The following is an 11,797-nucleotide window of genomic DNA, read 5'->3' as shown; positions in this document are numbered from 1 at the left end:
TGAGATGGAGCAAGAGAAGAGAGGGCCCCCTGCCTCGGCTGCCCCCTCTCCGTTTACGACTGCTATCCGATCATCCCCCCTACCTCGGGTGTTTAGGCACAACCCCGACCTTCTATTCAACGGCGAAGCCGACCCAGCGGAGTACCTTATTCAATTTAACACTGAGATGGAAGTCTATCAGGTGCCGGAGATGACCCGTTGCAGACTCTTCGCGGCATCACTCAGAGGTAGTGCCCAACAATGGTTCTCCAAGTTAGGACCGGCTAGCATAAGAACGTGGAGGCAATTGGAGGACTTGTTCGTCAGACAATTTCAGTCGACCCTCCACTATTCGCCTCCTGTGGCCACGTTAGCCAACATCAAGCAAAGGGAGGGGGAGCCCTTGGCAGAATACTTTCGTCGGTTCAACGCCGAGGTCCCGAAGGTGAGAGGAGCCAGTGAGGAGACCATCAAAAATTTCTTGATAGCAGGGCTGAAAGAAGGATCAAAATTTTGGAAGAGCCTCCAAGCGAGTGAGCCGAGGACCTTGGCCGAGTTCTATGAGCAAGCCGAACCCTTCAAGAGGGTAGAGAAATCGATGAGAGAGCTGAAAATCAGCGAAAGCTATCGAGACAAGAGGGACCGATCCTCAAGCCCTGATGAAAGGAGGAAGACGTATCGGCGTAGTTCGAGCCCGAAAAAGTCTGCCCGTGGCAAAGAGACCACTAAAGATTCGGGAAGGCCTTATACAAGCAAATGGCAGACACACACCCCTCTGGTAGCCTCTATCGACCACATATATGCTACATATGTGGGGAAGGGAGTATTCAGGAAGGCAACTCCTCTCACAGACTACAATAAAAGAGACACTTCGAAGTATTGTGCATACCATGAGGCCACCGGACACGATACCGCTGATTGTAGACAACTAAAGGATGAGATCGAGACTTTGATTAGACAAGGGAAGCTTACGGAGTGGGTTGTCAAGGAGGTTCGAAGACACAGGACGGATTATCATACCGTCCCTCCTCCACCCCCAGAAGATAAAGAAAGGGTCCCTCGGGCTGGTAGTATTCATATTATTCTAGGCGGGTCTCACATTGGTGGAGACAGCCGGAAGGCGATGGACAGATATGCCCGGGAAGCAAAGGACAAGCCGCTCACCAACGTCAATCATCTAAGCCAAAGGCCCCCGGAGCTCTTTGAAAGGGAGGTCGATGATATCGTGTTTAAAGAGAATGATGCAAAATGGGTGCATTACCCTCATACCGATGCCCTAGTCATAAAAATGAAGATTGGGACGGTGAATGTTCACCGAGCAATGGTGGACACCGGGAGCTCGGCTGATGTTTTGACTTATGATGCCTACAAAAAACTGGGATTATTGGATAGAGAATTAACCTCAACAGGTGGGCACCTGTACGGGTTCACGGGAGACTCGATCGGAGTGAAAGGGACAATTCGACTCCCGGTGACCATAGGAGAGGAGCCTCATGTGGCCACCCAGATCGCTATGTTTACAGTCGTAGACCAGCCTTGTGCCTACAATGTTATAGTGGGCAGACCCCTTATGAGGGCAATGAGGATGGTGACCTCGATCCATCATATGACGATAAAATTCCCAACCCCCACGGGGGTAGGCATCTTGAAGAGCTGTCAATACGAATCCAGGGTCTGCTACAACCAGGCACTCAAAGCGGCCGAGTCAAGAAATGCCTCAAGGGAGATAGCTGAAGTAGGTGAGTGCGACATCCCCATGGAAGAGGCAGAGGGCAGGAAAAGAATACGTCCTGAGGGCCACGAGACTTGTAATTTGATTTCAATTGAGGAGTTGCCCGAGAACTACTTCGAGCACATGGGAATTCATGTGGAACCACGCCCAGGGGCCTTACTAATGGAAGCATCTCAGCCCATCATGTTGATACAAGAGGGGATTGTAGAGGAAGCAAGTGATGAAGAAGAGAGCCCAGAACAAATCACTGCAACACTTAGGAGAGAGAAGTGGGCACACAAAGAAACAACAACCACTATGGACCCACCCGACAGAATCACTCGAACTGTAACTGCGACCTCTGAACGCTTGATAAACCCGACCCAAGCTCACCAAACCGAGCTCAAGGATGCGGAAGGTTTGGCAATCACGGAAATGGAAAAAACTAGCGAGGCTCAAGCAGATCTAGACCCGAGAATGCCCTCAATGGTCGAGAGGGCCGGGGCCGCAGAGGACACAATCCCGATCTTGGTAGACCCAAATGATCCCTCCAAGGTACTCAGAATAGGCTCTAACCTAAGTCCTAACTTGAGAGAGGATCTAGCCCGCTTCCTAAGGGAGAATTTGGATGTCTTTGCATGGTCACACTCCGATATGATAGGGATTGACCCAAATGTCATGTGCCACCGGCTCAACCTGGACCCGAAAAAGAAGGGGGTTAGGCAAAAGAGACGGCCGATTAGTGGAGAGAGGGCAGAGGCCCTCAGAGAAGAAGTGGATAGATTAATGGAGGCAGGACTTGTGAGAGAAGCCTTCTACCCCGTGTGGCTGGCCAACCCTGTGCTTGTCAAGAAGCCCAATGGCAAGTGGAGGACATGTGTAGACTTCACCGACCTGAACAAAGCTTGCCCGAAGGACAGCTTTCCTCTACCCCGAATCGACCAGCTGGTGGATTCCACGGCTGGGCACGCGCTGCTTAGTTTTATGGATGCTTATTCGGGATATAACCAAATCCCCATGTATGGGCCAGATCAGGAGCACACCTCCTTTATTACTGATCGGGGCCTTTACTGTTACATCGGGATGCCCTTCGGGCTCCTTAATGCGGGGGCAACCTATCAGAGGCTGGTGAATAAGATGTTCAAACATCAATTGGGGAAGACTATGGAGGCCTATGTAGACGACATGCTGGTGAAATCGAAAGAAGCGAGGGATCATGTCCGCCACCTGGCAGAAATGTTCCAGATCCTAAGGGAGTACAGAATGAAACTCAACCCCCAGAAATGCGTGTTTGGGGTTGAATCGGGGAAGTTTTTGGGATTTATTGTCAACCATAGAGGCATTGAGGCCAACCCAGCCAAGATACAAGCCCTACTCGAGATGAGACCCCTCGACGGGTGAAGGATGTTCAAAGCTTAACGGGACGAGTGGCTGCCTTAAACCGCTTCGTCTCAAAATCCTCCGATAAATGCCAAGAGTTCTTCAAAGCAATCAAAGGAGTGGGGAGGAACTTTAAGTGGACCGAAGAATGTGAAGAAGCCTTTCAGAACATAAAGAAGCATCTCAGTAGCCCTCCCATGTTGTCCAACCCAAGAGCAGGAGAAACTTTGATCCTATACTTGGCCGTCTCCGACTTTGCAATAAGTGCGGTATTAGTCCGAGAGGAGGATGGTGTCCAGCTCCCGGTATATTATGTGAGTAAAAGGCTAGCCGATGCCGAGACTCGATACACAAGCCTCGAAAAACTAGCGTATGCTCTGATTCTGGCCTCCCGAAAACTCAGGCCCTATTTTCAGGCACATAAGATAGAAGTGCGAACCTCCTACCCCCTCAGGCAAGTGATGCATAGACCAGAATCTTCTGGTCGAATGTTGAAGTGGACGGTTGAGCTCGGCCAATTCGAGGTGGATTATAAGCCAAGGACTGCGATCAAAGGCCAAGCCCTGGCCGATTTTGTGCTAGAATTTCCCCCATATCAAGAATTGGAGCCGGGAGCCCTTGTTGTTCTACCTAGCACAGAAGAAGTTGGACTGGAGAGACAAAATAGTGCCCCATGGTGGAGCCTGTATGTGGATGGTGCCTCTAACGGTGATGGAGCAGGAGCTGGAATCGAGCTAATCAGCCCAGAGGCTCACAAGATCAGACGTGCGACCCATCTGGCCTTTCATGCAACCAACAATGATGCTGAGTATGAGGCCCTGATCAACGGTCTCAAGCTAGCTTTGGAAATGAAGGTCGAGAATTTGAATGTGTTTAGTGACTCCATGATTGTGGTCTATCAGATAAATGGGGGGTATCAAGCTAAGGGTCCGAGAACAGAGCTTTACCTGAAGTGCGCACAGAGGATAATCGCAAGATTCAACGAGGTGAGGCTGGAACTAATCCCGCGTGGGCAGAATGAAGGCGCGGACGAGCTAGCTAAGCTCGGCTCACGTCGCGAGAGCACTTTGCTAGGGACCGTGCCCCTTGATATACAGAGGCAACCCAGTGTGCCCGAGCACGAGGTGGGCAGCCTCAGTAATGAGCTTGGCCCCACGTGGATGACATCTATTCTAGCATACATAAGAGAAGGTTCACTTCCGGACGAAAAGAACGAGGCAAGGAGAATAAAATACAAAGCAGCCCGCTATGTGATATACGACGAGATTCTATACAGAAGAGGGTTCAGTGTTCCTCTTCTCAAATGCATACATGGGGAGGAATGCAACTACATCCTAAGGGAGGTACACGAAGGTATTTGTGGCAATCACTCGGGGGGTAGCTCTCTAGCTCAGAAAATCCTCCGTCAAGGCTACTACTGGCCAACGCTGAAAAAAGACGCTTTTGAATTCTCCCGAGCTTGTGATAAGTGTCAGCGATATGCCAATTATTACAACAACCCCGTGGCCTCTCTCACATCCCTCATGAGCCCCTGGCCCTTCTCCATGTGGGGAATTGATCTGATTGGGGAACTCCCGAAGGCCAGGGGAGGCGTCAAGTATGCGGTAGTTGCGGTAGACTATTTCACTAAGTGGGCAGAGGCCGAGCCCCTAGCCACTATCACAGCGAGAAAGCTCAGGGAGTTTGTACACAGGGCTATTGTATGTCGCTATGGCATCCCTTACAAGCTGATATCTGACAATGGGAAACAATTTGATAGCAAGGAGATGCGAGAGTTTTGTGAGCAGCTGGGGATTCAGAAGAGCTTTAGCGCAGTCTGCCACCCCCAGAGTAACGGGCAGACAGAGGCTGTTAATAAAATCATTAAGCATACCTTAAAGGCAAAGCTTGAAGAGAAGAAAGGAGCATGGCCAGAAGAACTCGCCCAGGTCTTATGGTCTTACAACACTACACCCCGAACTACAACTGGAGAGACCCCTTTCTCTCTGGTGTATGGGTGTGAAGCTATGGTGCCCGTTGAAGTGGGAGCAGGATCTTTTCGAAGGGACAACTATGACTCAGAGGCAAACGAGGTCAATCATCGGCTCTATTTGGATATGATCGAAGAAACTCGAGAAGAGGCTCAGATCAGGATTGCGGCATATCAGCAGAGGATAGCTAGGCATTACAACAGTAAGGTTCGAGCCCGAACGTTCAAGGTGGGAGATTTAGTTCTGCGCCGGGTCATGCCAAATACCAAGGTGGTGAGTCACGGAGTCTTGGGAGCAAATTGGGAAGGCCCTTACAAGATAAAATCGGTGCTCTGGGAGGGAACCTACCACCTCAATGATATGCAAGACAAGTCGATCCCAAGAGCCTGGAACGCGGAACACCTTCGCAAGTATTATCAGTAATATTATTCTTTTCAGACTTAGTATTATCTTCAAATATTCCTAAGTCTCGGGGGGTAGTGCCATATAGGTGCCTCCCTGAGACCACAAGCATGTATTTCTTTCACTTCCCATTATCTATGAATAAACGATTGATCTCTATTTGTGCACTTGATATTTTAACTTCTGTTAATAGATTAAATACCCAGCAGGGGACCCCATCCTTGGGAACCCATGCGAGGACAGAACAGTTATTTTATTAACATGTTAAATCAAGCTGGGCCCCGACCCGCTTGATGCCAAGAACATGAAACGAGCCGGGCCACGGCCCGCTTAGGCAAATACGAACACATAGTAGATAAAAGATGTTGATAGAGATATAGGCCCGCGATGCGAGCCCATACCCTGGCCCTCAAAACCATAAATGCGACCCAGGGGGCCCAGCCCTCCATCAAACATACTCAAAGTCACATGATGCGAGGAGAAGACACATGCGAGCTCCTAGTGCGAGCACACCTACAACACCTGCGAGTCGATGCGGGCTTGTTCCACTTGGCATTCTCTTTCAATGGTTGTTTGATTGAACAAATGACACGAGCTGAATAAATTGGGCTCGCAGTGAAGGGGTAACGCTCGCCATAAGCGGCCAGAGTTATGATTACTTTTTGGTCAGTAGAAGCATGGTAAAAAAAAAAAAAAGCTAGCACCGTAAAGACATACGCGGGCACAAAAAACTTAGACATTTTATACAAACAAAAGTTAAATAAGTTATGCCCCGTGGCAGAATATTTCAAATACAAGCGCGAGGCGAGAGGGGTGCCCGCTTACCCAGTCAAAAGTCTAGTTCTAATCAAAATTACATCAAGGGTTATCAGCCTCTGCTCCCTCACGATTTTCACCAGCGACCTGGGCCTTCTCGGCCGCGAGCCTAGCCTCCTCAGCAATTTGGGCATCCCTCTCCATCTCCAGCTTCAACTTGTCAGCATGCCTCGCTGTGCTCGCACCCAGAGCCTCCCAATCGAAGTCAGGAACCTTCTTCATAAAAACTTTCATGAAATTCCTGGCCCCCAGGTTCCTAGCATCAGCGAGGGCGGCCTCACGGCCCTCAGTCAGGGCAGAGACTGATCCCTCCAGCTCGAGCACCCTCTCCTCGAGGGCATCCTTCTCCTTCTTACATGCCTCAGCAGCCAGGTCATGAGCCTCCTTCTGCTCCCTTAGGGCCTTGTCGTGAGCAGCGTTCAGGTTAACTATCTTCTGATTATAGTTGTTCACCAGCGTAACTTTCTCTTGCCCGTGCTCAGCGACCTTACTCTGAAGGGACTTGACTTTAGCCTCGAGCTTTGTGTTGGTCTGGCTGAGGGCTCGCATCTCTCGAGCCTTAGATAACTGACGATAGTATACTTCGGCCGCGGCTCGGGAGAGGGCATCCTGGTTAACCTCGAGAGCAGAAGAAGACCAATCCTTTAAATCCTGCTCGCTGATGTGACCTTGGGCGAGCCGGCCGAATGTGGTCGCAACCGCATTGGCAGAAGAAGAAGAGGGAAGAGGAGCATCAGAGGGAGCAGCTTTCTTTGGCTCAGGCTCACCATTTTTTCCTTCTTTACCTCTATGTCTCTTTAGTCGAGGAGAGGGCCCTGAATCCTTGAGATGCTCGGAAAGAGTAGTCATGCGGGCCGGAGGATTGGCCTGAGAGCGAGCCCTTGTGCTCGCAGCTGTGGGCTGAACTGGGCCCGAGGCCGCAGCCTGCTCAGCCTCCTCCATGAAGGGGATAGGGGAGATGGCCATTTCTGAAAAAGAAAACAACAAAGCAATAGATTAGTCACAGCAAGATGCAAAGGAAAGAAGTAATGCGAGCAGGTGAAAAATACGGAGAATTAAAGTGCGATGTGAAACAAGATGCATGCAGGAAAAGTGAGCACGCGAGCACACAAGCTCGCGCATGCGAGCAGCCAGGCCCGGACGTGCGGGCCCGATATTCTTACCCTTTGTGGATCTCTTACTAGATTTCTTCTGAGGAGTCAGCCTCACTCCTTCCTTCAAAAACCCACATGCGACCAGATTGGAGGTCGTTATGAGTTTTCGGATGTCCCGGTCCGCCTTAGGAAGGTTTAGAAGACTGTCCGCGTTTATCTTTTCCTGTCCCACAAGGACAGTGCGAGGCGGGGTGGCTGGAGATAGAAGAAATTCTTGTTAAAAGGAAAGAGCTATGGTAGAAGAGACGAGAGCGGGCTGGAGAAAACTTACATGGATTATAATAAAAATGAGTCTGGACTCGAGGCACCTCGTGGATATAGAAGTAAGGGCTCTTCCACTTCCCTGAGTTGCTCGGCCCGTTGTGGATGAGGTTCTTCTTGTTGAAGCACGGCCAGACAGAGAAGTAGAAATACCCAAAGTCGTTAGGAGAATGCTTCAAATGGAGGAAGTAACCCAGCTGCCTCGCGGTTAGAGAAGGGTACCCGCATTTGTGGTACATGATGTACAATGCGAGGGCGGCCCGGTATCCGTTTGGATTGATCTGAAGGGGTGCGAGCTGGAAGTACTCGCAAACATCTTTGATGAAGGGATGAAGAGGAGAGGAGATTCCCAGCCTTAATAGGAAGGTGGACAAGACCATGCGAGGCACCCTGCCTCCATTCTCCGAGTGATTGAATCTATAGCATCTCATATGAGGTAGGGGCAAGACAATATGGCCCTCGAGCTGAAACTGCTCAATGTGCTCGGCCAGATGTTTCTGAGTCAGCGAGGTAGGCAGGTCGCGGCAAGCGAGCACCTTAACCTCCTCATTTGCAGTTGAGCTCTCCTCCCCATCAGGAATGATCTGCCTTCTGAAAACAATCTCACCCTCGAGCTCAGGCTGGGCAGGAGGCACATAAGGCTCGGGAGAGGCTGCGGGGGCATAATTATAGTTACAAATCTTGTACTGACTTGTAACATCTGCCACCTCCTCGCTCTGAGGAGAGTCATAGGACCAATGCGAGCCGTCCTCTTCACCCCCGAGTCCCAGGATGGGATACTCAGCAGCTACAGGCTTTTTTCCTTTCTTCCTGGTGTCATAGTATGCACTCCCCAGGTCGCTGTCAGTTGATTCTGAGTCAAGGTGAATGGGGTCGAGGTGGTTAGCTGCTGCTTGCCTCAGACGGGCTGCCCTCTCTTCAGCCATTTCTCTTAAAATCTCCTCGGCTCGGTCTTTATCCAAGGGAGCAGGCTCGCGGTTTAGCAGCTCTTCTACCCCAAGGGAGGCTGGAATATGAGAGAGGTCCACGGGCCTATTTCTCCAATTATATATATTCTTCTCCCTGGTAAAATCCTCAGGGTTCGGGTCGAGGTGAATATCAAGCGAGCCGGATCCAGCTGCTCGCATCGAGTTCTCAACTCTGGCAATGTTCAAAGCCCCTTGAGGGGTGATAGCTGAGCCGGGAGAGATAGGTTGGCTAAGACGACCAGAAAGAGAGGTCAGCTCGCGTTGGAAGTCCTTGGAGCCTCGCTGCTCAGGAGGGTATTGGTTTAATGGAGATGGAGTAGCTGAAGAGCAAGCCGGGCTAGCAGAGGTGCGAGCCGGGCTCGAGGAAGAGCGAGATGATCCATAGGAGCGGGCTGAAGACGCACTCGACATCTGTAAAGGATGGTGAAGATTAGTGTGTGGCCCTAAAAAAAAAAAAAAAAAAAAAAAAAACAAGTATGGGATCGCACCTAAGTGTCCTCACATCTCACACGGGATCGCACCTAAGTATCTAAACGAGCAAAAGGACTCGCATCGCGCGTTGTGGTTGTGTGTGAACTCGCATCGAACAGGTGGTGTGTGCTCGCATGGTGTGCGTGAATGAAGCATGAATAAAAAAACGGGCTCGAATCGAAGAGTACCTGTGGGAGAGGTGTATGAAGATCCTGATGAATCTGGTCCCGGAGAATATCGCCGCCGGTAGACGGTTCTTGTTGAAATGATAATCTTCGCCGTGGTAGATCCTTGAGCAAATTGAGCAGCAATTCAGAAAGTGTTCTTGGAAATGTGAGAAATGAATTGAAATCTCACATATTTATAGGGGATAGGAGAGAGAAAGGAGGAGGCGACACGTGTCGTTATCTCATAAGATGACACGAATCCCCACGCCAGCTGTCCAACGGCTGTCAAAATGAATGCAAAGATAAAAGGCATGCGAGGCGAGACACGCGAGGCGACTTGGTGCGGCCTGGTGGGCTCACACTTGCGAGGCCATAAAAAGATTAGAAAATACCTAGCCTCAAGATGCGACCAGGAATTTTGGGGGGTAGTTGTTATGCCCGCTTTCGGCCATGGGCCCTAAACAGGTCCCTGTGGGTGCACTAAATAGCTGGACTCTTGTGTGTGGGCTAGAACCATGGATTTATATGACTTGGGCCAGCACATGCGGGCTGGGCTCGCAACATGCGAGCTGGGTTCACATGCGGGCTGGGCTCGTAACATGCGAGCTGAGTTTACATGCGAGCTGAGCTCATGACATGAGAGCTGGGCTCAAACATGCGAGCTGGGCTCAAGTGAGGACATGCGAGCTGGGCTCGCATATGTAAGGTGAGCTCATATTTGTCATTTGGGCTCTCATGTGCGAGCTGAGCTCGGTTGTGCCCACGCGAGGTGGGCTCAGGTGCCTTCATGCGAGGTGGGCTTAGCTGCCCATACGCGGGCTGAGCTCATGAGCCCACATCTTATAGAAACAGAGGTAACATTATATTTATTATTTGAAGGCGGTGCGGGCCGAGGTGACCAGGCCGGGCCGCATCGAAAGACTTTGTGTGTAACATGGAAAGTGACTCATAGATGACTGAGTTGCTCGTAGATTTCGGGGTCGATACGGGTTGTTCCTACGATCACGGGAAGGATTGCGGAGATGCCGCGAGATCGTAGGAAGCGTGTGGAGCCGATCGAGATTTACGTGACTAATTGGCTGAAGGCCTGACTTTATCGTGGGCTTGGGCTGCACGGGCTGAAGAGTCCTAACCCTAGCCTACGTGACTTGTTCCCCAAGAACTACGTAAGGCTTGATCCCTATAAATAGGGTACGTAGGCACTTGTATGAGACATGAGTCGACACTTGATAGAGAATAACAAACCCTATTCTTTCTTAAGGAGTCCACATACAAGCTCAGCCACCACCAAACAACCTTCCTCCGCCCTCAAACACTGTCCTTGATCTTTGTTCCGCCCATTAACCTCCACAACATTGTTATACGAAATTCTCCCTATAACAATAATTATGCTAGTTGGGGTGATTATTTAACTACACTCTTTACTTTTGCTGTATTTTCCTCTGCCTTGTTATAATGACTGGTTTCATACGTCTTATGTTGATAATTACGACTATCAAGTGCTTACCCAACTAAGTTATTTGTATAAGCAAAATGAAGAACATTTTTCATGCCTAGTGTAATTACATGAATGCTACTAGTACTACTATAGTTGATGTTGATGAATAATTAACATGTCAACTGAAGTCGATTTGGCAAACGAAAACAAAGGTAAAAGGCCTTGTCCTTAAAATATATGGAGGTTATTCAGTAGTTTAGGTAATAAAAACTGTCTCTAAGCCTGCTAACAGAGTTCCTCACCATCCATAGTCGGGTATGAGGGTGTGCAAGGTTTTAGAAAGAACATGATCCTAAATTTGCTAGGCACATTTTTTTTATATAGGTGTATATATATATATATTATGTACTGTCAAAATGAATAAAAAAAGTAGCAAACAAAATTTTAATTTTTATTTTTAAGAATAAAATTTGTAAATGCAAAAAAAATGTCCTACACTTAAATAATTTTTAATTGTTATCAATAAGGCACATAAATTTTAGAAACACAAATATTAAAATCATTTTAAAAGAAATAATAAATACTTGTATTGAAAATTGTAGTTTAAAAACTTCATTAAAGTTAACTAATTTAATTACAATTAAAAAAGTCAATTGAACCTCTAAATATGTATTAATTAACTTTTAAACTCTTTACATTCTTAATATTTTAAATATGTACGGGTGACTCTCTACTAACTCATATAAACACGTATTATCTATTCATATTTCATCATCTTTGTCTCTGTTAAAAAAAAGAAAAGAAAGACTTCTTATATTCATGCCTTGGTTAATCTTTTTAACACTTAACACTCATCAGTCATCACTCATCGGACATCTAGGGTTAGGCGGCAACTAGGGCTGCATTTTATCACAAATTTAGAGATCACTTTGATTAAAGTATCACACCTGCCAGGTTCTTTTATTCTTATTTATTTTCTTTTGTTCTTATTTATTTTCTAGATTTATATTCAATATTTGTGCATTTTTAATATACTAGAAGTAAAATTATGCCTCCTAAACAATTATCATGATATGAAAA

This window comes from Apium graveolens, chromosome 6, assembly GCF_009905375.1.
Source record: "Apium graveolens cultivar Ventura chromosome 6, ASM990537v1, whole genome shotgun sequence".
Classification (NCBI taxonomy): Eukaryota; Viridiplantae; Streptophyta; class Magnoliopsida; order Apiales; family Apiaceae; genus Apium; species Apium graveolens.
This window is presented reverse-complemented; position numbering follows the sequence as displayed.